Below are 26813 nucleotides of genomic sequence, written 5' to 3'. Positions count from 1 at the left end.
ATTGATGCTGAGGGCGATCAGTTTGGCATCTACCCTGACCATTGATTCCATCAGACACTAGCGTGGGTCCCTACACCCACAGATCCAGATCTCAATCCAAAGGGCCTCTGAACCCGAACCTGAGAGTGTTCCTTCAGAATACATTCCTAATCCTTTTCCAATTACCCCATCTCTGCTGGAAGATACTGACCTTGACTCAGTATAGGGCTAACCGCTGGGTCAGGAGGAAACCCTACATGAGGTCCCGACTGCTGTGCATCGTTTTACCAGGGAGAGCAGACAGGTGATGAAGTCAATTTATGATTAACCAGGGGTTCAGTGTGAGGGTCCCATCGCCCATTCCTCTCAGCTTTCTGTTTCTCCTTTGTTAGAACAGTTTTGTGAGGGGTACTTGGGAGGTGCCTGAGATTCAGGGTACTGGGTGGAAACAGTTGGCCTGTTGATCGAAATATTGGCTAGACACACTTATTGAATATGCCAAGACTATCTATCTTCAGGGCTGAGGATAGTGCAAAGGGGGAGAGCATGTAACCCCCTCAGGTGAAAAAAATAAAACAGAAAAAGCATACTGGCATGGGTAGACACTCCAGGATCCTTGGAAAAAAATGGGGTAAAGGTCCTGTGTGCATGACTGAGCAAGGAGTCATAGAAAAAAACATTACCAGCGCAAGCGGAGTGCCATTGACATGATGGTTTTTCTCAACCCTCAGAAAAGAGGGTTGAGAGGTGCTCTGCTCTATGCTTGTCACCACTGATGCCCGGGCCTACAGAGAGGCACTCCCCTGACAGGCAGGGGAGCACTCAAAATCACTGCTGCCTCCTGGGCATCCCTCCTGATGCTGCTGGGCTATGGGCAATTCTAATCACACACAGCAGGGAATGCCTAATATTTTCAGCCTTCCCAGTTGCGCATTTGTTAAAGGGGCTGGCCCCTACCAGGCTGTCCAGTCGGACTCTGAGTGGCACACCTGGCAGACAAAGCATGGTTGAGATATGTGGGGCCCCCAATGTGGTGCAGTCAGTGCTGGACTACTCCTGACATACCAATCCAGCCAACGTAATACCACGCACTCCCCCATGCTGCTGGAAATTGCTGGGCTGGATCCATCAAAAATAGCCCAGCCAAAGTAAAGGCTTTGAGCCCTTGGAGCCTGGACACTCCAACAACTGTTTACTTGCCAGAGAACCATCAACAGAAATGACATCATCAAGCAGCAGCAAGGGCCGTGTGACAGCCCTTGTCAGGCTGTCTCCAAAGTAAGGCATTTTACATAAAGTTGTTTTTGTCATTTGTTTTTATTGGCTTTTATTTTTTTCAAAACATAACCTCTTGCCCCCAACCCTCATCTCCCTAGTATGCCCCTCCCACCCCCAGGCGGTTGCTCATCTTTTATTTTCAACCAATCACCCTTCCATCATGTACTTAGTTCAATCTTCAGAGCAAGCTGAATAAACTGATTCTTTGCGGACACCAGTTGACTTGGTAGTCTTTGTGGAGGAAGTCTAATACCAAGTCCCAGTCCTCCTTAAACTTGTGTTGGTCTCATTGTACCACATAAGTTATCCACTCCAAAGACACATAATGCCAGATCTTCGCTAGCCATTCATGTTCTGTGGAGGCCGACATCTGTTTCCATTTCTGAGCAATCAGCAACACGGCTGACATACTGAGAATCATATACGCCGTCCCTTGATGCTTTGTTAACAAAGTGTCCAGTACATCGCCCAAGCCCAGCATTGCCTCCCTCATTTCTCTGCGTATCTGAGTACCAAATATAGCTTTCATTGCCGCATTAACACTCTCCCAAAACGGTTTCAAAACTGGCAATCCCACCATATGTTCCCCCAAGTTCCAACAACTGAGCAACCCTGCCAACATTTCTCAGACATATTAAGGTAAAATGTGCATAATTTTTCGAGTGTTAAATGCCATTGCACCATTACCGTAACCCACATTTCTCGAATCTGAAGCGCTCTCATATGTTTTGCAATCCCCCGCCACACCTCTTGTCATTGCTTCTCCAATATTGGGGTGTTGAGAACTTTTTCCCATTGATCCATATACCCCCAGTGCAAACAGGTTGGGGAATCCATAAGCAATTTATATAATGCTCCAACCATATAGCGATCACCTGAATTAGTAATCAGATACTTTTCAAATGGAGTAAGGTCCCTTATTGCCGCCCGTTTGTTTCCTAGTGTCTCAACTAGGAATATCTAAATTGTTCCTTTGCGGATTTGTAGCTAACACCTGTTTGCACTGTCGGAATGTTTTAATCTCCTGGCCCTCGACCATATCTCCCATCTTCTGACAACCTGCCTCCTCCCAGTGCCTAAACATTCCTTGCTTTGTCCCTGGTACAAACTGGGGGTTACGGAATAGGAGCATGAACGGGGATGGGAATGTAGTTATACCCACCTGCCGCACCACCTCATTCCATATGTCACCAATCAAAGCTGTGATTTTACTCCTATACATGTTAGCGGTCTATCAACCTTCTAACACCATAGTACTACCGCTCTATGCACCTGCAACCATATTTTCTCTTGATTCCCCCCAAACCATTCCCGTATTATCCACAACTGGCTCCTTTGATAGTACATTTTGAAATGTGTGACCCCCATCCCTCCATATGTTTGGGGTTCCATCAACATCTTCGAAGCCACCCTTGGTTTTGTACCTTTCCATATGAAGATCCCACCATCCTATTTAAGTCCTTAAATAATTTCAGAGGAACCTCTACTGGCAGAGCTTGGAAATAATTGCCTATCCATGATATTAAAAGAGGATCATGCTCTTCCAGCCACTTTTTAATTGATTCTAGCAATGGGGCATACTTAGCCTGATACAGAGATTCCAACAAGTTGCTTATCTTAACTCCCAGGTATTTTAGCCCTTTCTCTGTCCCCAAATACCGACCCACTTCTATGGACCGCTCTGTTTAAATATTACCACTTGTAAGACCATTCCCTCCAATTTATGAGTATTAATCTTTAATCCTCCAGTTCTATTGATAACCTCATGAGAGACTTAGGGCCTCATTACACGGATGGCGGTAGGGATTTACCGGTACCTGTAAAATACCGGTACCGGTAAATCCCTACCGCCTTACTACGAGGTCCCTTTGCGGGTTGGGGATTTAACGCCTGCTTTTTGCAGGCGTTAAAATCCAACCCGCTAAGGGACCTCGGAGCTAATTACGGCACCGCAAAATTGCTGTGCCGTAATTAGCGCCTTCCCCATTCCCATAGAGCCCTATGGGGCAGAAATGGGAATGGGTAAGGGCAATGGCGGAAGGGGGATTTACCGCCCCTCCAACCTTGGAATGGGGCGGTAAATCCCCTTTCCGCCAAGGTGGTGCCGGTATTTTACTGGCATGAGCCATGGCGCTAATAGTGCCATGGCTCACCGCCTACCGTGTAATGAGGCCCTTAGCCAATTCCGTTGCCATGATAATTAAGTGATCGGCAAACGCCATCACTTTATATTCTACTCCTCAAAATGGAATGCTTCTGGCTTTCTTCACCTCCCGGATCTTAGCTAAGAACTGGTCCATGTGTATAGCATACAACACCAGACATAACTGACATCCCTGTTGTGTACCCTGAGATAACCTAATCCCTTGTGAAGCATAACCATTGATGGATAGCCGCAGGACCGGCGTCCGATAATTTGTCTTTATCATGCTCAAAAGTCTCAGCCCAAACCCCATAATATCCATTGTGCGAAACAGAAAGGACCACTCTATACTGTCAAATTCTTGTTCTGCGCTTAACATTAATATCCCCACGACCAGCCCTGATTTGTTAATCTTCTCAATCAGGTGATTCACCCTCCTTATGTTATCGAAGGTTTGCCTCCCTTTAATAAAGCCTGATTGATCTGGGTGTATTAGTTTGGGTATACATTTTTCCATTCTGACTGCTAGTATTTTAGTAAATATTTTCACATCTATATTGAAGAGAGCTATGGGTCGGTACAACCCACATTGTGTTTTGTCTTTATTAGGCTTAGGGAATAGCACTTCTTTTACCTCTCTGAGTGATACTTCCTGAGGTGTGGCTAAAGAGTGGCTATCATATACCATGAACCCTCATCTGAATGTGAACAAAGATATGTCTACTGTCCTTATCTACTTCCCTCACAGTTATTTGCAGCCCTGCTAGTCCCTTAAATGCTATAAGGACCCCTCCGGTTTTCCCCTTGTTGTTAGATTGTAGTATGGGGGTACCCCTTTTTATGACTGTCTTGTTTGCATATATGAGTCCATTGTAGTGCCACAATATATGGATTTCCCCTCCCTACACATTTTTCTACCTTACATCTTTTAACCCGGGAGTTTAGGCCCCTAACAATCACCGACAGGAGTTGGAAGCTTTGCTTATCCCCCAAAATCCTTGTGACATATTAATTATTTCCTTAGCGGGTGTCCCCCTAGCCCCTCATCTCCCCTTTTAACCCAAAAACCCAAACCCTCCCTCTCTCGCCTCCCCCTGTTAGATTGTAGTATATGGGGATACCCCTTAATCCTTATTTTATGACTTTCTCGTTTGCATATGTGGGTCTCTTGTAGTGTCACAATATCTGGTTTTCCCCTCCCTACACATTTTTCTACCTTACATCTTTTAACCAGGGAATCTAGGCCCCTTACATTCAGCAACAGGAGTTGGAAGCTTCGCTTATGCCCCATAAACCTTTTGACATATTATTTATTTCCTTAGCCGCCGTCCGCTCACCCCCTCCTCTTTCCTATTAACCCCAAAACCCAAACCCTTCCCTCTCCACCCTTCCCAACACGACCAACCCCATGCAACAGACCATGGAGGCTGAGTCTTGTTGCTTACCTGGGGGCATAATGTGCAGGTCTGCTAGGACCCATATCCTCCCGAATTCCAAGTGCCGGGATCAACTCACACCTACTACAGCACCATCACTCCTCCATTCTACCCCCGGGTAAGTATTCTCCTTTTCCGCCAAACATTCCACAATATGCCCCCTGCCCTCAATGCCCCAAGTATATTGTATCTATTTGTCCCCCCAATAGGGTTGGACTGCCCATTATTTACCCAATACAGATGGACCCTTTCCCTTCAATGGTAGCTTTCATAGTTCCCTCCATTCCAATTATTTATTCTTTGTTGTCTCTCTTGACGGCCTCATATCCTGTTGTTCACCTCCATCTTCCTTAATTTTCATAATCCTACGTTCTTCTTCACAAGAGGTGATGTTATGTTGACGTCCCACCCAGGAAAACAATAATCCAAATGGGAATGTCCATCTGTAGTGTATTTGAGCCTGCGTCAGAGCTTTAACAACCGGCCTCATCAATCTCCACTTCACCAAAGTGGACTGTGCTAAGTTCTGAAATAACTGTATTTCAACCCCATTCACGTTGATGGGATTTGACTTTCTTGCCACTAGTAAAATCTCCTCCTTTTGTCCATATCTCTGGAGTGCAGTTACTAAATCGCAGGGTATGGCACCGGGTCGACTCTCCCAGGACCCACATGATGAATGCGGTCAAGGGGTACCTTTTTTCCAGTTTCCAATTCCAGTAAGTCAGCAAAAACTCCTTGCATCGTGTCTTTCAAATCTCAATCCTCTACTCCCTCTGAGAGTCCTTTAACCCTAATGTTAATTCTCCTTGAACCATTTTTAAGGTCTTCCATCTAGTTCGCAAAATTTTGTGTGGCCATTGGAAGTTGGTTGGTTAAAACAACTATTTTGCGTGTATCATCTGCCAGCTCCTGAATGGCATTTTCGGTAGTATCAAGTCGCTCCCCCACTGCAGCTATATCCCCTTTCGCCACCTGCAAGGATTGAGCCAGCTCTGCTAATATCATGCTCAGCTGCGTCTGTAGGGTCTCTGTCATCTGATCACTAAAGACTTTAAAACATTGCTGGAGCATTTATTTTAGGTTACCTCTTGTCCAGTTGACGATATTAGTGACCCTCTTGAGATATCTTGTTCCTGAGGAATTTGTTCTTCTGCCAACCCCGCCTCTACCTCCTTCCTCCAAAGCTTTGACAATGACCCATGTTACTGTTTCATTGCCCCTTTAGGAGTAGGGGCCTCTTCCTTATATTCTTTGGGTCTGTTTCTCAACATTTTTATGATTGTGGAGGGTGACTTTCTTATCCCCACTGTGGTCAGTTCTCCTAGGGGAGTCCTTTGTCTTTATGTTAACCATTTCTGATGAATATCACACAACCCAGTCCAACTGAACTTTCACACTCTATCTGGACTCACCAATAGGCCTTCTTATGTATTATGACATGCCCAATCCAGCGTTCACTAGCTCTTTTTCTACTGCCAAGAACAGTTACTTTTTGATCCCCTCCGCCTTTATTCACATATTCCACCTCAGTCAATCCATTTACTCTGCATCCTTCAAACTGCTTCAGGTACCTCAGTAGGCAACACGCCCACTTACCGTGGCGTAGCTGTTACAAAGCCAGCTCTGCTACGTAACGAATTCCAAACTCCTTCTCTACCAGACATGGACGGGGGCGAGGGGTCAGGCCAGTCCTCCATGGCCCCTCTTAAACGACATTTTCAAAATGTTCAAAATGGCATGATCAGGCCGGGCATTGCCCATTTCTGATGTTGAACCATTTAGAATCTACCAGAATCCACTGCAATCTTGACTTCCTTGGGTTCCGAAGTGAACATTGGGTCACTTCATGACTTAATCCTCTCCCCAACTGGGTACCATATGCTAATCATTTGTTGCTGTTGGCGCCGCCAAGTGGGTGTTCACTCCTCAAGATGCGAGCGTCCTGGCCATCTTGGAATCATATTACATGGCCTGCGTTAGGGGCCATGTAGTTATGGTTAAGTTTCTAAACCCATAGGAAGAACACTTTTTGAGTGGCTTATAACTTTGTTCCCCCGGACGGATCCTCACCAAACTTTGCAAAGAAAGTATATGGCCCACTCTGACCTTTTTTGCAAAGTCTGGCAAGGTTTGGTCAAGGGGGGGCAAAGTAATAGGGGAGGTCCCAAAATTTATTTTTTTCACATAGACATAATGGGAAAATAATTCTGTCGCGCCTACATCCCAAACCGCCGGATGGATTTTCACCAAATGTGCGACAGGAGCAGCGGCTTGGTCCCGAAAGCATGCTTTTGGTAATTTGGTGTAAATCTGTCCTGTAGTTTTTTTTAAATGACCAAAACATAAGGCAAAAAATGTGTGATATCTACGTCTGCTCCGCGGACTCACTTCTCAGTTTAGTGCGCGGACTGGCCTCTTATTGACTGTTCGGTCCACGGATTGGCCAGAAAATGTGAAACGTGTTGGTTTTCCCAAAACGCCCGCCATCTTCGATTCACTGACTTTTTTGTGGTCCGCGGACAGCGCAGTGAAAACATTTTAAAAAAAGCAGCATTGCACTTGTCAAACTCAACAAACAATCTCTGGGGATGTGGGGAATGAGGGTTGGATTGGATATGGCCATAAGAAGCCAACAAATGTGTTGTTTCACCCCCCCAAAAGTCAGCGAACACTCCAGATGTCCTGGGGCAGTCCTGTGGTGTTTGCGGACACTTCCGATGTCCTCGGACATCTGTACCTATTTCTGCATTACAGGGTTGGGGAAAAGCAGTTTTTGGATGCCTTATAATTTTGCACCACTTTATTCTAGTTCCTGCTATAGGAAGAAAAATCTATTTTTTAGTACCCTGGGTTCCCGTTTTGGGAACCAGGGGTGCTAATGGCCCTTATACCCCATTTCAGGGGCTGCAATGGACGATAATGGTCCATAGTCCTCCTTATTTATTTATTTATTTATAATGCACCAATGCCCACAGACATCAGGCTGTGTAGTTACAGTATTTGTTGAGGAAGATGAGGTGGAGGAAGGCAGCTTACTACTTGCTGAGAAAGGAATAACCTTTGTGAGAGCATTGCGGTCATTGGATTTGGTGTGGTGGCACATGGAGGTGGTCCTGTAGGGGTATTGTCCAGGTAGTCTGCGACTGAGTACAAAATTGCACTCACTGCATTCCATGTTGGTAGCTTTAGCCTTTTGTACACTCCCAACAGTAGCAAAGAACTGGCACACCCATGATTCGATCGTGGTGCTAGAAATAGGCACTTCCTCTACCTAATCTTCTTGATCCTCTTCATTGTCTTTAAAAGTACTGTGCTTATTTTGTTGTGAAGGTCCTCCAGCTGCTGGTGGTGGTGGCTCTTGGGGAGGAGGGATGGCAATAACTGATGCCATTTTTAAGATGAATAGCAGTTTTGATAAAATACTTCCAAGTATGTACTGTGTACTAGATTGGTAATGGATAATGAGTATGAAAAGGTGTAGGAGGTGTGAAAGGGAAATTTTGAAGTTGAAAGTTCCTAGATCAGTAGAAAATGCAGTTCCGAACTGTCTTCGAAGCACTGATACGATCACGAAGTGCAGACGCCTTCGCGAACACGTCACTATGACGTGCGCAAGCGTATGGTCACGTGGCACTGTCCAGAAGGTCTGCAATGAAGTCAGATGTTCCCGGACATCTACGGATGGAAAAGTATTTCAAAAAGTTGCAAACAGTGTATAGGCATGTTAAAAATGATGCTACAAGGTAGGAAATGGCAGAGTTTTAAGGTGAAACTTTGTAAATTGGACAAAAATATTGCTTATTGGCTAAGTATGATATTAGTAAATTGTAGGAAAATAGCACTGGTAAAAACCCATGAAATTCACTGAAAAAACGTTGTTAAAGGGATGTTATTGTTAAGTTGCACTGCTAAAAACCTATGAAATTCAATGAAAAAACTTTGTTAAAGGGACATTATGGTTAAGTTGCACTAGTAAAAACCTATGAAATTCAATGAAAAAACTTAGTTAAGGGGACGTTATGGTTAAGTTGCACTAATGAAAACCTATGAAATTCACTGGAAAAACATTGTTACAGGGACGTTATGGTTACAGGTAAAACTGAAAAACACCAGAAATTCGCCAGTTATGGTAAGCTAAGCAACCATAACTCGCACCACCACCATGCACTGCTAAGACTAACAACCAGGACATCAAAGATGACATCACAAATGCCATTGATGACATCATTGATGACATCACATAGCTGGCTCACTTATTTTGGTTCACTGAAAAATCTAGGCCAGGTGGTTTTATTCACTGACAATCAGAATATTTAAATTCAAAAGGTGCTGTATATCAAAACGTTAAACTTGTTGTATGTTCTTAAAGTACTTTCCTTATGGTTTGCTCTCAGCTCATGGTGCACATGCATGGGGCAATCGCAGGTCTCAAACACACAATTCATTTGTATACAGGAAGATAAACTTTAATGCTATTAACATTTTCTGATGATGCTGTTTCTTTCTTCCTTACTTTAGTTTCCCTGTATGTGCCTCTGATTTATATGCATTGTGGGTCTTCATATGTAGTGTTTGTACTAGCACAAGTGTATAGTAAGTCTTAAATTGTTAGCTAGTTATTACATGTTTAACACTACACAATGTAAAGGCAACTTACCTTATTTTCAGGGAAGGCTGTATATTCAAGACAAGGACATACAAAACAAAATTATATCAAACTACCACAAGTCATTAGTGGAGGGGCATCCTTTAATTACCAAGACTTGGACCAAAATTCGAAAAAAAACTATTGGTGGCCAACCCGGAGAAAGGACGTGGTTCAGTTTATTGCAACCTGTGGTGTTTGCGCACAACAAAAATCTCAAAAAGTAAGCCCTGCAGGGTTATTGCGTCCGTTGGCTGTACCAAGCACCAGCACCATGGCATACGTTGTCCATGGACTTCATTACCGATCTGCCACCCAGCGATGGCTTCAACACAATTCTAGTCGTAGTAGACTTATTCTTCAAAATGGCACATTTCATTTCACTAAAGGGACTTCCCACTGCTGCAACCATGGCCACTGAATTCTTGGAACAAATAATTAAACTACATGGCTTTCCTTCGGCACTGGTTTCGGATCGTGGAATTTGTTTCAGTTTTCTGGAGGAGGTGTTGTAAGATCTTCGCCTATCCACCAGTCACCATCTCCAAACCGATGGTCAGCCGGAAAAGACCAATCAGACGCTAGAACAATACCTGATATGTACGTTGCAGCAGACAGAATGGTCTTGGAAAAGCATTCTCTGGTTGACTGAATTTGCTTACAATAACTCCATTCACACCAGTTCTGGACAAACCCCATATATCATGAATGGTCGGCACCCTCGGACATCCTCCTTTGATCCACTTTATGAACTAGAAATGCCAGCGTTCACCACCTTGCATAAGACCATTACTCAAACTCTTAAGGAAGCAACCAAGAACCTGATCAAGGCCAAAGAACAACAAAAAAGGTTTGGAGACAGGCATAGAAGGGAAGCCCCGCATTACCAAGTTGGTGATAAAGTATGGTTGGCGTCCAAGAATATCCCATTGAAGGGACCGCGCGTCTTCCGTCCAAGATACCTCGGACCTTACCCCATCAAGGCCATCCTTAATCCTGCTGCCATAAATCCATCCAGTATTTCACATTTCCCTCCTAATACCAGTGAAACCAGAGACTAGGACTAAAAAAACACCTGAGCCTGAAATCATCGAGGGATAACCTGGGTACGAGGTTAAAGACATTCTGGACTCTAAAATAGTATGTTCAAAACTGTACTACTCGATCGACTGGGAGCGTTACGGACCTCAGGATCGCATATGTCATGGCCACTGGACAAGGGCCCATATTTCTGCCACCTACAGGGTCCAAATGGACCCAGTTCTGGTGCCTCTGGCACCAGGCACATGCAAAAGTGTGCTTTGCACACTTTATTCCTAAAACACGTGCATCCAGGCCGGGCATGGCCATAGAAGAACATTGGGGAGCACGTGCAAGAACCTCTGGGAGTGGCAAGGTGGAGCCACTAGGTGGGGCCAGAAGGGAGGGGAGGGGCCAGAAGGGAGGGGCGGGGCCAGCCTATTTAAGGCCAACCCGCCCGCATCCTGGCGCTTCGCGTTAGTCTGCTTTGTGCAGCGTAATGCTTACCGCCGCCTGCAGAGTCCTCACCTGTTTTCCAGCTTATCACCTCAAAGCGCATCATACCCGGCTCCAGCTACATCATTGCTGAAAGTGCATCTTACCTGGCTCCAGCTACACCATCGCCGACAACGCTTCTTTCCTGGCTCCAGCTACACCATCGCTGAAAACGCATGTTACCTGGATCCGGTTACACCATCGCTGAAAGTGCTGTACCTGGCTCCAGCTACACCATCACCTGGAGCGCATTGCATCTTACCTGGTTCCTTAGTCATTGGAGTTGGAGCGCATCCTTACCTGTTCCGGACTGCCAGCTTCGCAGGAGCTTCTTCCATCCATCCTTTTCATGGAGTCTTCCATCCTGCAACTGCGGAAAGGCCTTTGGACGGCCGCTTCCCGCTTCATGATGCCAGGCCATCCCTGCAAGAGAAAAGAACACACAAGGTTAGAAATAGCATAAATAACTGACGCTTGGCCATGCAACACCTGAGCCCTGCGTTCTACCCTGAAAGCCAACTTACCACCTAGCTGGGAGTTTTCCCTTTCTCTTAGGCTCCATCGGGGATCGCTTTAAACACTGTAAATCCGTGCAGTCATCACCACGCCTATAAGGGAGTGAAAGACATTGCAAGAATTTACAAACTGTAATCACGACAAAAGACATTGAATAACTATAAACTATAATCATTGCAAAAACAGCATTGCATTAGAACACGGACAATACTCATTGTTAAAAGACTCTTACCTTCCAAGTGGTCAGTTGCATCCGGTCTGAGCCGCCACATCCACGGACCATTGAAGCAACTAGGTCCATCCACACCGCCCCTGCTAATGAGGAGCAGGACAGAGAGCTCATCCTTACCAGAAATCATGTGAGCTTACATGGGCAAACGCTTGCTCATCTCGTTTTGTAACGAAGGATTCGGGGGGGGGGTCGCGATACCATCACACCATTCTCATTGCCTCTCGTATTCCCTCAGAGGCAGTACCAGCAACCGGAGCGGTCCACTATGCAGCAGCAGGGGGAGAGAACCGATCCAGTGGAACCATGTCCAGGGAAGGCTCCAACCATGCCGCAACGTCCCCGCAGAGACTAGGTGAGCGTAACACATAATCACCCCTGACATATTGTTACCAACATAATAACAACAACCCCTTGTAGGTAGGGACTGCTCATCAACAATAATTTCACATGTGATGTCAGCAGTGATGCCATCAATGACATTTGTGATGTCATCTTTGATGTCCTGGTGGAGCGACTTATGGTTGCTTAGCTTTCCATAACTGTCGAATTTCTGGGGGTTTTCGGTTTTACCTGTAACCATAACGTCTCTGGCACAATGTTTTTCCAGTGAATTTCAAAGGTTTTTATTAGTGCAATTTAACCATAATGTCCTCTTCACTAAGTTTTTTCATTGAATTACATAGGTTTTTATTAGTGCAACGTAACCATAACGTCCCCTTAAAAACTTGTTTTAATTGAATATATATGTATATATATATATATACATATATATATATATGTATTTATATATATATATATATATATATATATATATATATATGTATACATATATATATATATATATATATATATATATATATATATATATATATATATATATATTATAATGTTTTTCAGTGCACTGCACATAGAGACTATGGGCCTCATTACACGGTAGGCGGTAGCCATGGCGGTACCCCCTAACGCCATCAGAGTCCGGGTTCCCGGAATAGGGACTTACTGGTCTATTCTGACCTTTGCAGGACCGGTAAATCCCCATTCCGGGAACCATAGGGCTCAATGGGAATGGGAAAGGAGCTAATAACGGTACCGCAATTCTCGGTACCGTTATTAGCTCTGAGGTCCCTCAGCAGGAACCGTCCATAACACCTGGGCAGACCACACGTTAAGGACGGGACCCGCTGAGGGACCTCGTAGTAGGGCGGTAGGGGATTACCGGCACCGGTGCCCTTCCTGGTGCTGGTAATCCCCTACCGCCTACTGTGTAATGAGGCCCTTTGTATATATTTTTAAGAACTTTTTATATTTTTTATGAACTGTTTACATTTTAAAGGGATTCTTTATTTAACAGCTGCTTAGGCTTAGTTTAGATTGTAATATGAATTCCTCGTTTTATATAAAAATCATTAAAATAAACCTGCTGGTGTACTGGAAGAAAGTATAAGTGAATGTAAATAACAACTAAAGAACTCTACACCAGCATTCCTTTGTCAGCCTTTCCTTTTGTGTGATAGTTATTTTAACCAGTAACAACATTGCCAGTAGGCTTACCAGCACCGTTGTTACCGTACCGGCACACTATGAGTCTGTGGACGGGTGCCGTCCCGACCACCAGGGTCAGACCTGGTGGGCGGAACAGCACCCACTCGACCCACCCGCAGAGTTACACAGAAGCACTGGCACTGTTATTAACAACGGTGCCGATGCTTCCGTGGTCCCCATTCCCATTGAGTCCTATGGACTCAAATGGGAATGGGGACTTACAATTACCGGCGCCAGACTTCCTGGAACGCTGGGGTTGTAATCCCCCAGTATTTCCAGCAAGTCAGGCTCCAGTAAAATGTATAAGTCTGGCGGTAACCTGCTGGTTTTACTGGCACGGTTGCCGCCAGACTTTTGATGAGGCCCGCTGCCTCCTTAGTAGGGAGCACCCTTTACTTACTCCCCTATTTCTTACCCTCCCTCACTACTTTGTACGTACTACCCTGAGATTATTCCGTTCTTTTGGATTAATGTAATATGTCTGTCCTGTCCTTTCCCTGGTCTCTTTTCCATATATTGCCCACCATACACTGATCCGATCATCACTACCTCTCCATCGTATGGAAGGCACCTGACTCGTGATCTCCCTGTGGCCTGTTGTTTCCTTTTTGCAAGATTTGCAAGAATTTCTGGTCGAAACACAATTTATGTACAATAAATAAATACAAAATATCCCTCTGTAAAACAATATATTCAATTTTAGTGAATTCTGCATTTGGAACGTTATCATTTCAGTGAATTGAAAATGGCATTCCTTAATTGTGAATTGCATTGTGCAGTCAATTGAGTGGTTGCTTTTTTCTACTTAAAACACTGGTGTGAGGTGATTTCTAGCTCGCCTGAGTGCGGGGGTGAACACAGCTTTTCTAATATGCCAAACACATGAATTAGAGAGGAGTGATCATAGATTAGTTATACCAGACCTGATCTTCCCTTATATGTAGCTCTAGTTAACATCACATTATTACCATAACCAAAGAAAGCCCCTCAGGAATGGAGCACATACAAACATGATTATTTAAGGGCTTGCTATGCATTACTTTCGTTTAGCTTTCAGGTTCTGATTTGTTATGAAAGGCAAATTGGGTTGCGATAGATGAAACAGTGAAAAACCTCACTGTAACACTCACAGATGTCAAGTTGTCTTCTGTTGACAAACACGCACAGTATATCCCATGCTTGACACCGCGTCTGTCCCCATGTTTATTTATGCTAATTACGGAGCCATTTGACATTTTATTTGCAAATAACTGCTCTGCATAGTGTCATTCATTTGCAACTGGTATTTATTGACAGGGTGATGTGTGTTTTCTGGTGTTTGCAGTTTCCACATACCTTCGCCTCTAAAATGAATATCACAATATCCACATTCTTTCAGTATCTTTGGTTTCATTGTACAGTATAGAAATATATATATAACGTTATATTGTCTGTATGTACATTTATGTTGTGGCAGTTTCCACTGTTAAGTTCATACAGTCTGGATAAACAATTTACCAATTTTGTCCAAGTCCCACCTCTGTCAAAATGACTGCAGGAATGCAAGGGTGAATAGTAGCTAAACCACCAACTCAGACCCAAAACTTCTACAAACCAAAAGTGAATCCAATCATAAAGGTAAAACAGGTACAGCTAAGAGATATTCCACCTTTGGCTTTTGTCGTAACGTGGGCTGAGGGAAAGCTATACCTGCAGAAGGGGTGTGCGTGTGAATGTGAGCAAGTAGCAACCCCAAAAGCAATGACCCAACAGTTCTAAAATCATATTTTTGTGCGATATAAAATATATACTTTCACTGCACAAATAAATTGTACACACAACTTTAAAAATACTAGCAAAAACTGACCACTGTAAAGGAAGACAGAGAAATGCAGAATGTAATGAGGTAGCACTCTCTGGGTACTTAGCAGGGAGGACAAATAAGAAGGAAATGCAACAATGCATTAAAAAGGATATTTCCTGTAGGGAAAAGATGCAAACAGGACTAGCAATGTCTCTAGAGACCCAAAAAGTTGAGCAGAGGAACATGTTCAGTCAAATTACCTGATTTCAATGTTTGGCAGTTCGACAGTGTGGAACCTGGCTTCGGCTGTTGTGCTTGCATGTTGAACCAGGATGGAAAGTTGCATTGACCCAAGGTGGCAAATCGGTATTAGGCCGGTTTTCAAACGGGTGCTCTGTGTAGTTCGAGGCAGCATAGAACAATGTAGATCGAATTGGTCACCAGGAGTGGTTCAATGATTGAGCATTGCTCAAAAGGATGAGTAACACTGGCCGCGGTCAATAAGAGATATGAAGGCCCAGGGGTTCCAGTCGAGCTGTGATGTGAAGTCCTGGAGGTGTGCTGCTTGGTTTGATCCAGCACTTTAAAGTTGTTTGCACATTGCGCAGGTACTCGAGCTAGACAGGTGAGAGAGCTCTCCTGGGGCAATGCCTATCGAGCCAATTTGATGAGGTGAGCATTGTGGTTTAAAGAGTGCCAAAGGCTGCACTGGTGGATCTGGTTTAAATGCAGCAAACATGTCTCAGATGTGGCTCGATCAGTTTGATCCAGTGAAAACAGGGATCCTGGCACTCAGGATGCTGTGAAAACCACTGCAGGTGGCTCTAGGACAGGGTGAGTCCTTTCAGGTTCCATTCTCCTAGTCTAAGAAGTTTTACAAGCAGAGTGGCAAGTCTGGGTATTCAGGAATAATCACCCCCAATGTGTCCTTGGAATGGGTTGGGTAGCAGAGATTCCCTATGCCTTGGATCACTCCTTCTTCACTTCAGGGATGCAGGTTTTGGAAAGATCAACTCTTGAGTCCTGGATGGTACAAAGGTGAATCAAATAAGAAGTGGTATAACCCCTATTTTATAAGCAAAGGGCTGCACGGGGTTGAATGAAAGCAAGCCAACCGAATCTATGTCCAAATCCAAATTGCTTGGGTTTCTACACTCTTGCCTGGTGGCATTCCTAAATACCACACTACTCATAAACTCATGCAATGAAAACATTATTTGAAATCGCGAACAAAATCCACTGTTTTGTTTTTTATCAAATACAATTACATTATTTTCTGCCCAATCATAGTTTTAATCCTCCTCCCATAAATCATTCAAATTGTAAATATTAGAAACATTGGGCAGGTGGAAGATATTCAAAATCAGTCTGAAATCCACCATTCCAAAGGACCTTCAAGAATCTTACTCCTGAGAGTCAGACCCTCTTGTTACACGGAGTGTGATTGTAGAGTGTTCCTGTTGCTTGGTTGCTGCTGGCCTTGTTGGCTCTGAGGCAGTGAGGAAGTCCCTCATCCATTTCCACTACACGACGTGCAACGTACAACTTTAAAAACGAGTTCCATAGCGGAGCGTATTGCGGAGCTTGATTGCAGAGTGTTCCAGTGTTCCTGTGGCTCCCGGGACTCTGGCAACTTCCTCCCTTCCTGCTCTTGCAAAGCCTGACTGCATCAAAGGCTGGCCGCCGTCTTTGAAAGTGGTAAGATGACATTGCACTGCTATAGGTTGGGCTTGTTTGTCCAAGGAAAATACTACCAACCTCCATGCAAACCTTTCTGCCAAATATTTCTCATTGGGCGTGTCTCAATGAGTCGCAGATTTTTGTGCACACGCCCTGTATTGAAAAGCAGCTGCCCACACTCCGGGTGATAACCTGATGGCAATCTGAGACAGATATAGTTCCCAGTGGAGCAGGCCCGCAACTACTGAAGCAGCCGTAACTATTGCTGAGGCTTAGTCTACCTGCCTGGAGCCACAGTGACTGCGGGATTTGTTCCTTTGAACCGTGCTCCTTTAACCAACGGTCCGCTCTTTCTCTGTTCTTGTGTTTTTTGAATTTACTAGTGATTGATTGACGGTTGCTCCTATATTATTTTTGTCTGCCTGTGCGGCTAGTGTAGTAACTGATTGGATGCCCCCAGGGACTGTGGGGGCTCGCCTCTTGGCGTTTCCCTTTGACCTAGGAGTGGCCCCAGAGTTTAAATCTACACCTGTCTAATCCAAGTATGCGATCTGGTTTGCCTAGTGGGGGAGACCCGGATTCAGCTACTTTGCAAAGCTTATTCGCAGTCCCTACCATCGCCCAAGCTGCGGGAAATATGGAGTCAAGGCTGGGCAGGTCATTAACATGTGAACAAACAGAAGAAGGTCGGCCCATTTACCAACTTAACTTGACCAAACCTCTTGAGACTATTCCCAGCATGATGCACAGTCATAATAAACATGAGTCCAGACTAAACCAACTAGCAGGACATGTACAATTACCTTGCCAATCGGCACCGTACTCTGTAATGGATGAGTCCATAAACCGTTTGATGCCAAGAAATATTGCTCCCCAGGGTGTACATCAAGCCCAATGTCACCACACTGAAAGAGGAACGCAGGCCCTTTGGTTCCAAACACCTAACTTTACCTCGGACCCGAAACCTATCTCTGGTCAACTTGTTATGAATCATTATTTCGCTAAATCTATCATCACTAGTACTGAACTTAAAGATCTACCTGCTATCAAGTGCAAAGCTATGCTAGACCATACAGTTATGATCACACAGCCTAATGTCTCTGGTTTGAAGGACCTTACTGACATCAGTATGATTGAGGTGGCAGATCAAGTTGAAGCAGAATTGAAGATTGACCTATCACTACCGCCTGTACCTTTGGGTGAGCAGGGTGCGGATGTACCTACCCTGGATTCACCAAACCCAACGGTGGATATGCTTACTAGAATTTCTCTGAGACATGACCATCTTGATAATGTTCAACTATCACCAGTGATGGGGCAGGAGGTCTCAAATGACTCATTGGCACTGCACCATACCCTGGGGAGGTTGATGAACGTATTCGACTGACACACCCTACAGTATCTGCATTAAATGTGGTCTTGAGTTCTTTTGTCTCCCTATATGATAACATTTGGGCAGAACTGAAATCCACTAATGTAGTACTGAGTTATGTTCTGTTTAAACTAGAGGAGCTGAGAACAGAGGCTTGCCTTGGTAGATATGGAGCTGGGCCTGAGGGGACGGCAGACATATTTATGGGCCATTCTGGTGACCATGTCTCTTTACCTCAGGGGACTGACCAAGTGACCACTATACCGGCCTCATTGGGTGCTGTACCTATGGTTACTATTCAAATTTCAGACAATGCCATCACAATTGAATCCCCTATCTATCCAGCTCCTGCTGTGGGTTTGGCCCAAAACACGATCCATATTAACCCTGCTGCCCCTGATGTTATTGATCTTACTAAAGACATAGCCATGACTGGGGACAGGGGCGAGGGTGATGAACTGACAAATAAAATGCCTAAAGTGAAACAACCTTTTATTAGGGAATAAAAGGGTGTCTGTAGTCAGAGGGAAAAAGACAAGAGCTAAAAAGGGTTTTCATAAAAAACAGCTTCTATCTATTAGAACTTCCCATAGCTCACTGTTCTGCTCTGGTCTGTCTCCCGTTGTAGAACTTGAATACCCAAATTTGGCCTCACCACCAGAAGCTAAGAGAGTGAACTCTATGAACAAAACAGACTCTATGGGGGAAGACTCCACTGGTGGATTGGCTGATGTGGTGGACAGTGGGTCTGTGGTACCCAGGGCTCTCATTGCTTTGGAATCCTCTGAGGCAGTGCTGGCTATAAACCCACAAAAGAATGGATTTAAAGTACCAAGAATATGGTTGCACTACCTCCACCTCTAATTCCTACTATTGCTGGGAGGGAAGTGTACCCCCCTCAGGGAATCATTGAACAAATTGAGTCTGTCCGGGGACCCAGTAAGGGGGCTTCCACTTCATCTGAAGTCCTGCACAACCATAGGATGGGTAGAGCCACTACTTTAGCTCAACAAGAGGAGTCTGAGGTGCTCCCCCAGGTATCTGGTACTGCTGGTGCCTGCGAGGCTCGGGCATTCAAATTAAGTGAGGGATGTGGTGGGGGTAAATTAAGGTTCTTGGAGGGTGAGGCAGATATACCAGAGATTGGTATAGATGTCCAGTCGGTGGAAGAGGAGAAGAGGGAAACTCCTCACCATGCCATAAAATCTAATCTATGTATTCCTGGAAAATCGGCGTTATCAAAAAATGTGGAAATGGGAGAAATGAAAGATGTAGATTGGGCAACTATAATCTCCTCCCTGTGGCAAAAATTGGTACTGTGAGTATTAGTATGACAGCTGCCCGGGAGGAGATTTTATTAACGGTAAAATCTTGGAATACCTGAGGTAATATGCATCTTTTTACTAATCAGGAATGTGTGGATAATTTAAAACTGGCTAACTGTGTTTGTCACCAGGAAACATGCCTTACCTTTGCCACCATTCTAGGTGGCTTTACTGTATTTGTGCAACTAGGGAAAGAAAGTATTGGTGGCAGACGCTCAGTGGGATTGCTGACTGCAATTGACAACTCAATAGGCTTAAGTGGGGACAAAGTTAACAATCTTCCATTTGGCGCCCTGGGATGACAGGGTTAAGCTCTTGATTATCAATATATATTGGCACAAGGGGATTGCATCTTTAGACGACTTTGTAAGTACTATAGGTGACACCATAGATATCTGGAGTGAGAGAAATCTGAATGGGAGAGTTATGGTGCTCGGTGATCTCAATGCTGATTGTGACCCCCCAGGCTCCTTTATGGAACTTGGAAGATTTAAATGGGGATGACTCAGCAAAGAGATCCCGGGGCAGCAAGTGGAAGACAGGGCTTGAGGGTCGTGGCCTCCAACCATTAGTGGGAAGAGCATCCAACCAAATTATTCCATCAGACTGGCATACGTGGCATAGAGGGTTAAGCTCTTCTTTAATTGACTACATTTTTGTAGACTCTTTTCTTATAAACCACTGTCAGTCTTTTGAGGTGATGAAAACTGATTGGAGTGAGCATTCTATTTTGACAGCTTCATTTGATTTGTTGCTAATCACCAGTGAATTTCTGACCCAACCGCAAGTAACTGCCAATGCGGCTGGGAATGCTGTCAAATGGACTAACCAGAATATACTTCTGCTGAACTCAAGGGTAAGGAATGCACTTGACCTGTCCTCCTATGAGTGGAAGATTAGATGTTTTAATACTAATGAATTTCAAAAACGTGTTGAGGGAATATTGACTGGCATTAGGGGAGGCCAGGGGAATAGATGTAAACAACTAGCTAGACATACTCATGGCCTTAGCACAAAATCGCTGAATCAAAAAGATCTATGAGAAGGTAAATCCATAAGATAAGGTCCAATAACCTGTAATGAACGAATTAGAAAGGCAAGACAGTCCGACGGGAATCTCTGTCGTGATTAAAGCTGATGTCAGCGCATTTTGGTATCTTATTAACGGGCATGACCCTAATTATGCTGTAACTTAGCTTAATTCAATTTCAGAATAAGATTGGGTGAAATACTATGAAGATAGATTTGGGCTCTCGATGATCAATAGCCCAATAGTAATCCCAATGAAGGGAAATGCTACATGGGATCCCTAATTGGATCTGTCTACTATCTATGGCCTAATAACCAGATGTAAGTCCTCTCATGCACCGGGCCCTAATGGCCTCACAAATGACACTTTTAAGGGAGATCGTAATTTGTAGACAAATTTGCTCTGCCTGGAATTTAAAGATGTAATTTCTACTGGGAATACTCCAAGCTCTGGGAATACGGCACATGTGATACCCATTTTCAAGTGTGGGGCCAGGACTGATCCCAGCAACTATCGACCAATCTCCTTTATCGATGCCGACTTTAAAATCTTTTCGTCACTCCTCCTCTCACACTTGGAGGAGTGGGCATCAATTTTCTACCCGCTGAATCAATTCAATACTGGATTCAGGAAGGGACATTCCAATAATATTAATGTCTTGGCGCTTAAATATCTACAAGAGGAGGCTTGGCTGCAATCTAGGGGCTGTACGTATATGGCCTCGATTGATTTAACCGCCGCGTTTGATTCTATCGACTGCAGCAGATTGTGGGCCAAATTAACTAAGTGGGGCCTGCCTGATGGGCTACTAAGACTTATCAGTGGGGTGTACGAAAACTGTGGCATTCAGGTCAGATTAAATGAAAAAGGGGACATATCTAGGATAATAAGATCCTATTGGGGGGTGAGACAAGGGTGTGTCTTGGGCCCATTGTTATTTAGCCATTATTTCTCTGATGTGACATTATCGTTGGCTACATAGGGATTGGTTGCCCCCCAAGGATTGGTAATGAGAAAATTGTATGCCTGATATATGCTGATAATGTATTGATTTTTGACTGTACCAAAGTTGGGTTACAAAGATCCTTAAATAATGTTGAGACCTTTGCCAATGACAACTGGCTAGTTATTAACCCAACTAAAACTAAGATTCTTGCATTCAAAAAAACAAAGGGGACAACTAAAGGTCCTGTATGTACTGTTGGAGCCATGCAGCTGAAATTGGTGGACCCGGTACGGTACCTGGGCTTTCATTTCTCTGCTTGTAAATGTGTTAAAACAGCGAACGAGTTCCTGCTACAAAAGGCAAAACTTTTAGAAGTCCAGGTTATCCGAATCGTTTGTAAGTTTGGTAGATTCTCCCTCAAACTCTCAATGATGTTCTATGAAGAAAGAATAGTGCCTACATTGATTTATGGCCTAGAATTAAGATCGGACAAACTATGTAATATCCTGAACAGAATTGAGGGGTACATTTGGAGGAGAATACTGGGTGCACCAAACGCGATACCAATCTCATCAATTTGTTTTGAGCTAGGAACGGTGTTGCTGGTGGCTCGGGTTCAATGGGCTTCCTTGTCCTCTATTCAAAAATCATTACTCCCATCACTAACGCACTTTATCAACTAATGAGTCAAAACTGGGACAACTCCTCTGTACTGAAGGCCTTAAGAGTCCGGTCCGACCTCATTTTAAATGAGATAGGGATGACGCTGGAAAGACTGATCCTGAATCCTGTGAGGACCAAGCGAGCCCTATTTGATTATGACTGGTCGCAGAATACTGATGTATTGCATTCCTACTCGTCGATGTGTCAGTTGACCCATGAGCACAGACAAAGAGGAAGTCTGACTAAGATCTTGCTACAATTCCCTAACAGCCATCATAGAGGTATACTCTTGAGGGCAAGGTGGAACCTGCTCCCTAGTAGGGAATTAAACTCAGGAGATCCCTTATACCGGTGGACCAAGCATCATGTAGGTTCTGTATGATAAAATTGGAAACTTTAAGGCATTTGGTTCTCGAATGCCCCACCCTACAGGGCCTAAGAGCTACGTTCCTGAAACCATTAGCAATAAACCATATCTCTATGATGATGACCTGATATGGAAACACTGTCTCGAAAACATCAATATACGGGAAGGGCTGGCTCTGGCTGGTTTTATCAATTATTTGCACCTGTAGGCTTGATTCATTCAAATGAAGATGTTGGAAATACCATATCCTGCTACTCCACGCTTTTCTTTTTTTAAATTTAATCAGATTGACTCTGTGAAATTTTTTCTGTATAAACTGAATTTTATTTGAATTATCACCGGACACATTCTACTTTTAATTTCTGTTTTATTGTTGGTGGTATTTCTTTTACTTGGTGTGAATGTATCAATTGATTTTTATGTATTCTTTGATGATGTAGAATTTCTTTTTGTAAAGGTTTGAACTAACCAAATACAATTAAAAAGAAAAAAAAAAGTTAATGTTAATGTTAGTTTGATGTGATTTATTCCTGATACCAAGCCAAATACTATGAGAACAATGTACTCCTTGCACAGACGGAAAGCCATTAGAGCCAGCCCTTTTTCTTTGTAGGGTAAGTTCTCTGCTCAACTCTCTCACAAAAACTCTCCCTCTCCCATTGTCTACTTAGAAGGACAGCCCATCCAAATAAGATGTACTGCCTACTTGTATAGCAGTGCATGTACATTTCAAGAGCTGGGGTACACTAAGGTGATTGATAGTGTTTCCTGGTAGTCATTGAAGACTGCCTTGCCATAGCTTCATCTATATGCTAGGGTCTATAGAATATTATAGGGCCAATCAGATTGCATGAAACAATCTGATTGGCCCTCGCCTGGTCATTAACTGGCCGACAAAGACTATGAATCCGAGCTACGCGTCCTGCAGAGTTCTGTCCCTTTCTTTGGCAGGCCGCCATGGAAAGGGAGAATTAACGACATTTAGTCCCTTCTCCCTATTCCATGACAAGCGTTTTTTTTGTTTACTTTTTTTCTATTTTGTTAATGGCTGCCATGGAAAGGGAGAAGGGACTTCTCGATCACTGGCGGACATTTTCTTCTTTTTTTTCTTGGGTTGAGAAACGATCACAACACTGTGTCTCAACTCTATAAAAAATGCTATTAGTACCCCGGGCTATGTTAAAGCACTTGCTTTGATCGTGCTTGTAACTATCGCCCTGGGGGCATTTCCCAAACAGTAATGCCCCCCCGCCCGGTTCTATTGCTTAAATAGACATATTTCCTGTGATTGCCTGCACATTGAAATGAACTTGAGGTTGATGTGTAGGGCCACAAATCTCTTTTTCTTGTGTGCAAGGTTACCATCCAACCTTGTGTCTGGTGCAATGGTTCTTTGATCTGAGATTTTCAAAGAGATTGTTGCATACATAGTGGCCAGAAAAAATGCAAATTCTACCCCAGTGGTGTGGATTCAGTCCCTTCCCTCCTACTTTTTTTTACTGTCAGCATGCTAACCTTCACCTTCTTCCAATCACAGCAACACCTTTATGCCATCGGGTGTGAACCCTTCTTCATGGAGTAATTTAGAAAATCCTCATTCTAGCTGTAAGTGATTTCAATCGGGCACTTCAACTAAATCAACGCCTAGCGTGTAATGCACAACTGAAATCCTTATTTATTTTGTGTCTAAAAGTTCTTTTATTCTGAACGATGTACCACTTATATCACGCCCTTCTCTTGGAACCCCCCCGGTCACACTGAACCAGAAATCAGGCTGGCTTGCAAAGTTAAAATATTTATTTATGGATTCACAATATAATCACACTAGGTTTAATGGGTATACAATAATCACCAATGGGGCGATGTAACACTAAGCAATCTTTTTAATCCCAAGGAGTAATAATGAGCAAAAACAATGCAGCACAGAAATAATACTTTTGTAGGTGTGTTCAATCAAATGTCATTGTGGTTACTATTTCCCCCTGCACACCCCTCAACCCCCCAATATGCAATATAAAGAGATAGGAGGAGAGAGAACAGGTTTCAGGAATGCAGAATTCAAACAAATGTCAATCCCAATTTCCCCCCAGCTGTAACGCTCACCTGATTCCCACGGAGGCGCTGGTCTAGGCAGGAAGGAGTCTGTGACTCGGAAAGTGATGTACAGGACTCGATTGGCTTCTGGGGCTGAGCCTCTTCGCACTGTGTGTCGAACTCGAAGGGTGAGATTTCTGCAGATGGAAGAATATATGGGGTTAAAGATCTGGGCAATTGAGTGTCCTTCTCTCTCTCTCTCTCTTCTAGCTTCTCCGTAGAGCCCCCAGGTTAACGTGCTCACCTTAGATAGGGGAATGCTGGGCTCTCCATCTGCGTCTGGTGCAGGGTGCCGTTGCCAGTTCCTTCACTGGGTGAAACGTAGGCCTCTTAACATCAGAGGATCGCAACCGCCGTTAACAGCACGAGCGGTGAGTTTCCGGACACCTTTTAGTCCATATAGTCTTTAGGTGCGTGGACACGTAAGTATTGAACAGGGCTCAGAATAATGCTTTGTTCTATTTGTTTTGCAGGGCTCTAGCGTTAGAAGATGGTATGAAGAGAGCCAAAGCTGGAGCCAGAGCCTTGGAAAGAAGCGCTTGGAAATGAGTGAGTATATGCAAGCGCTTTAACTGTCTCTTTCCTTCACAGCTGTGAGTTCGTGCTGAAGAGGTGATGAAAACGCCAGAGTAGTTGCAGGCGCTCTATCGTGGAGAGCGCGATGGGCGTAAGTAAATACCTGTCTAATGTCTCTTCTTTTGTCTTTCAGATGCTGGGTTGCAGTGTTGAAAACATCCGGAATTCGCGGATTGCCGGTGAGTAATAACTATGCTTTTGTCTCCACAGGCGGAGGTGCAGCGTGAAGAAATGGTCGCTGCCGATGGACCAGGTAAGGAATGCGTTGCATGTGAAGTCGTCGTGCTAACCTGTTGTTTCTTGTCTTTTACAGGCGCTGCTGAAGACTGGATACTGGAATGGTAAGTATTGTTCTTGCAGGTACCGGATCGGAAGAAGAAAAGCTGGAACAGACTCGGTGAGCGTTCTGCTGCAGATGCAGAATAACGCGAAGCACGCTTCATCTATCGGGTGTGGTTTAAATAGCCTAGGAGTGATGAGGCGTCTTCCTCAACGGCCCCGCCTAGGTAAGCAAAGAGTTCCTGTTCCAGAAGAGTTCCAGTGTTGTATCCAGGCGTGGAGCTTGCCTCACCCAGGTAAGAAAATAGTTCCGGCTTACAGAGGATTCCTATGTAGCTGGTAAGTAAGCAGCATGGTCTGCTGCAGGTAAGTCCACCCAAGCATCTTCACATATAGTATGAGCCCGGCGCTTCCAGTGCCGGGACCGGTGGCTTTGATGAGCCTGGTGCCACTGGCGCCAGGACAAGGTCCAAAAGGTCACAGTAGGGACCGGCTGGTGCCTAGGCTTAGGATTAGGGGCCTGCTTCCAAGGACGTTGGGCTGGTCCTGGCTCCGTGGAAGCAGTGATCATGACACCAGCAAACACAAGAGAGAAACAGAATTGATTGACAAATTGTCAAAATGGTTTTAAAGTGATCTTGAGAATGGATTAGGTAAAACACTAAGGGGCTGATTCATGGAATTTGTGCGCTGAAAAAACGGGGAGTTGTGCGCCTTTCTGTCCGCAAATCCCCATTTGTTAAACAGGGATTTGCGGGCATAATGGCGCACAAATCCCTGTTTTTCGGCGCACAAATTCCATGAATCAGCCCCTAAATGTGGACTAAATTGCTGAAATTGTTTAATTCTAATGAGAGCCACTCTATATAGTTATAGACAAACACTAGCAATGATTTGACACTAATAAGCAACGCAAAAACATAAAACTGAGGTAGGGCGCAATCAAAAGCTGTTTTAAACGTTATAGAAATGTTCCTAAAACTAAATTTGTGGCAAACTTTTCCGTGCGGGGTAATCGCGATTGCGGGAAAACTATAAGGATTTGTGATGCGGTTTTTGTTTCTAGCATAAAAATTGAAGAAGTTATGGACGTTTTCTTGGAGGTCGTTTTTTTCAGATAGGCGCAAGATCGAGAAAACAGGGATGCGCTTTCAAAAGACAAACAGGATTTTTTTACACTAGGAATGACTATGAAGAAGCAAATACCAAACGGAAGCACAGCCACTAGACCAGGGCACCACTGGATCAGGTCGCCTGCCTGCTGAGGAGCTTGCCTTCTTCAGATGAAATATATCAGCACAAAGATATGTTTAATAATAATAGTACCGAAGGAGGTAGTAGGGATAAGATAGAGAGTTCAGGCCATTCAAAAAGATTTCTAACAATGCAGTTCTGGATATAAGATAGGA

The sequence above is a fragment of the Ambystoma mexicanum genome, chromosome 10, assembly GCF_040938575.1.
Source record: "Ambystoma mexicanum isolate Mex_15411 chromosome 10, UKY_AmexF1_1, whole genome shotgun sequence".
In the NCBI taxonomy this organism is placed as follows: domain Eukaryota; kingdom Metazoa; phylum Chordata; class Amphibia; order Caudata; family Ambystomatidae; genus Ambystoma; species Ambystoma mexicanum.
This window is presented reverse-complemented; position numbering follows the sequence as displayed.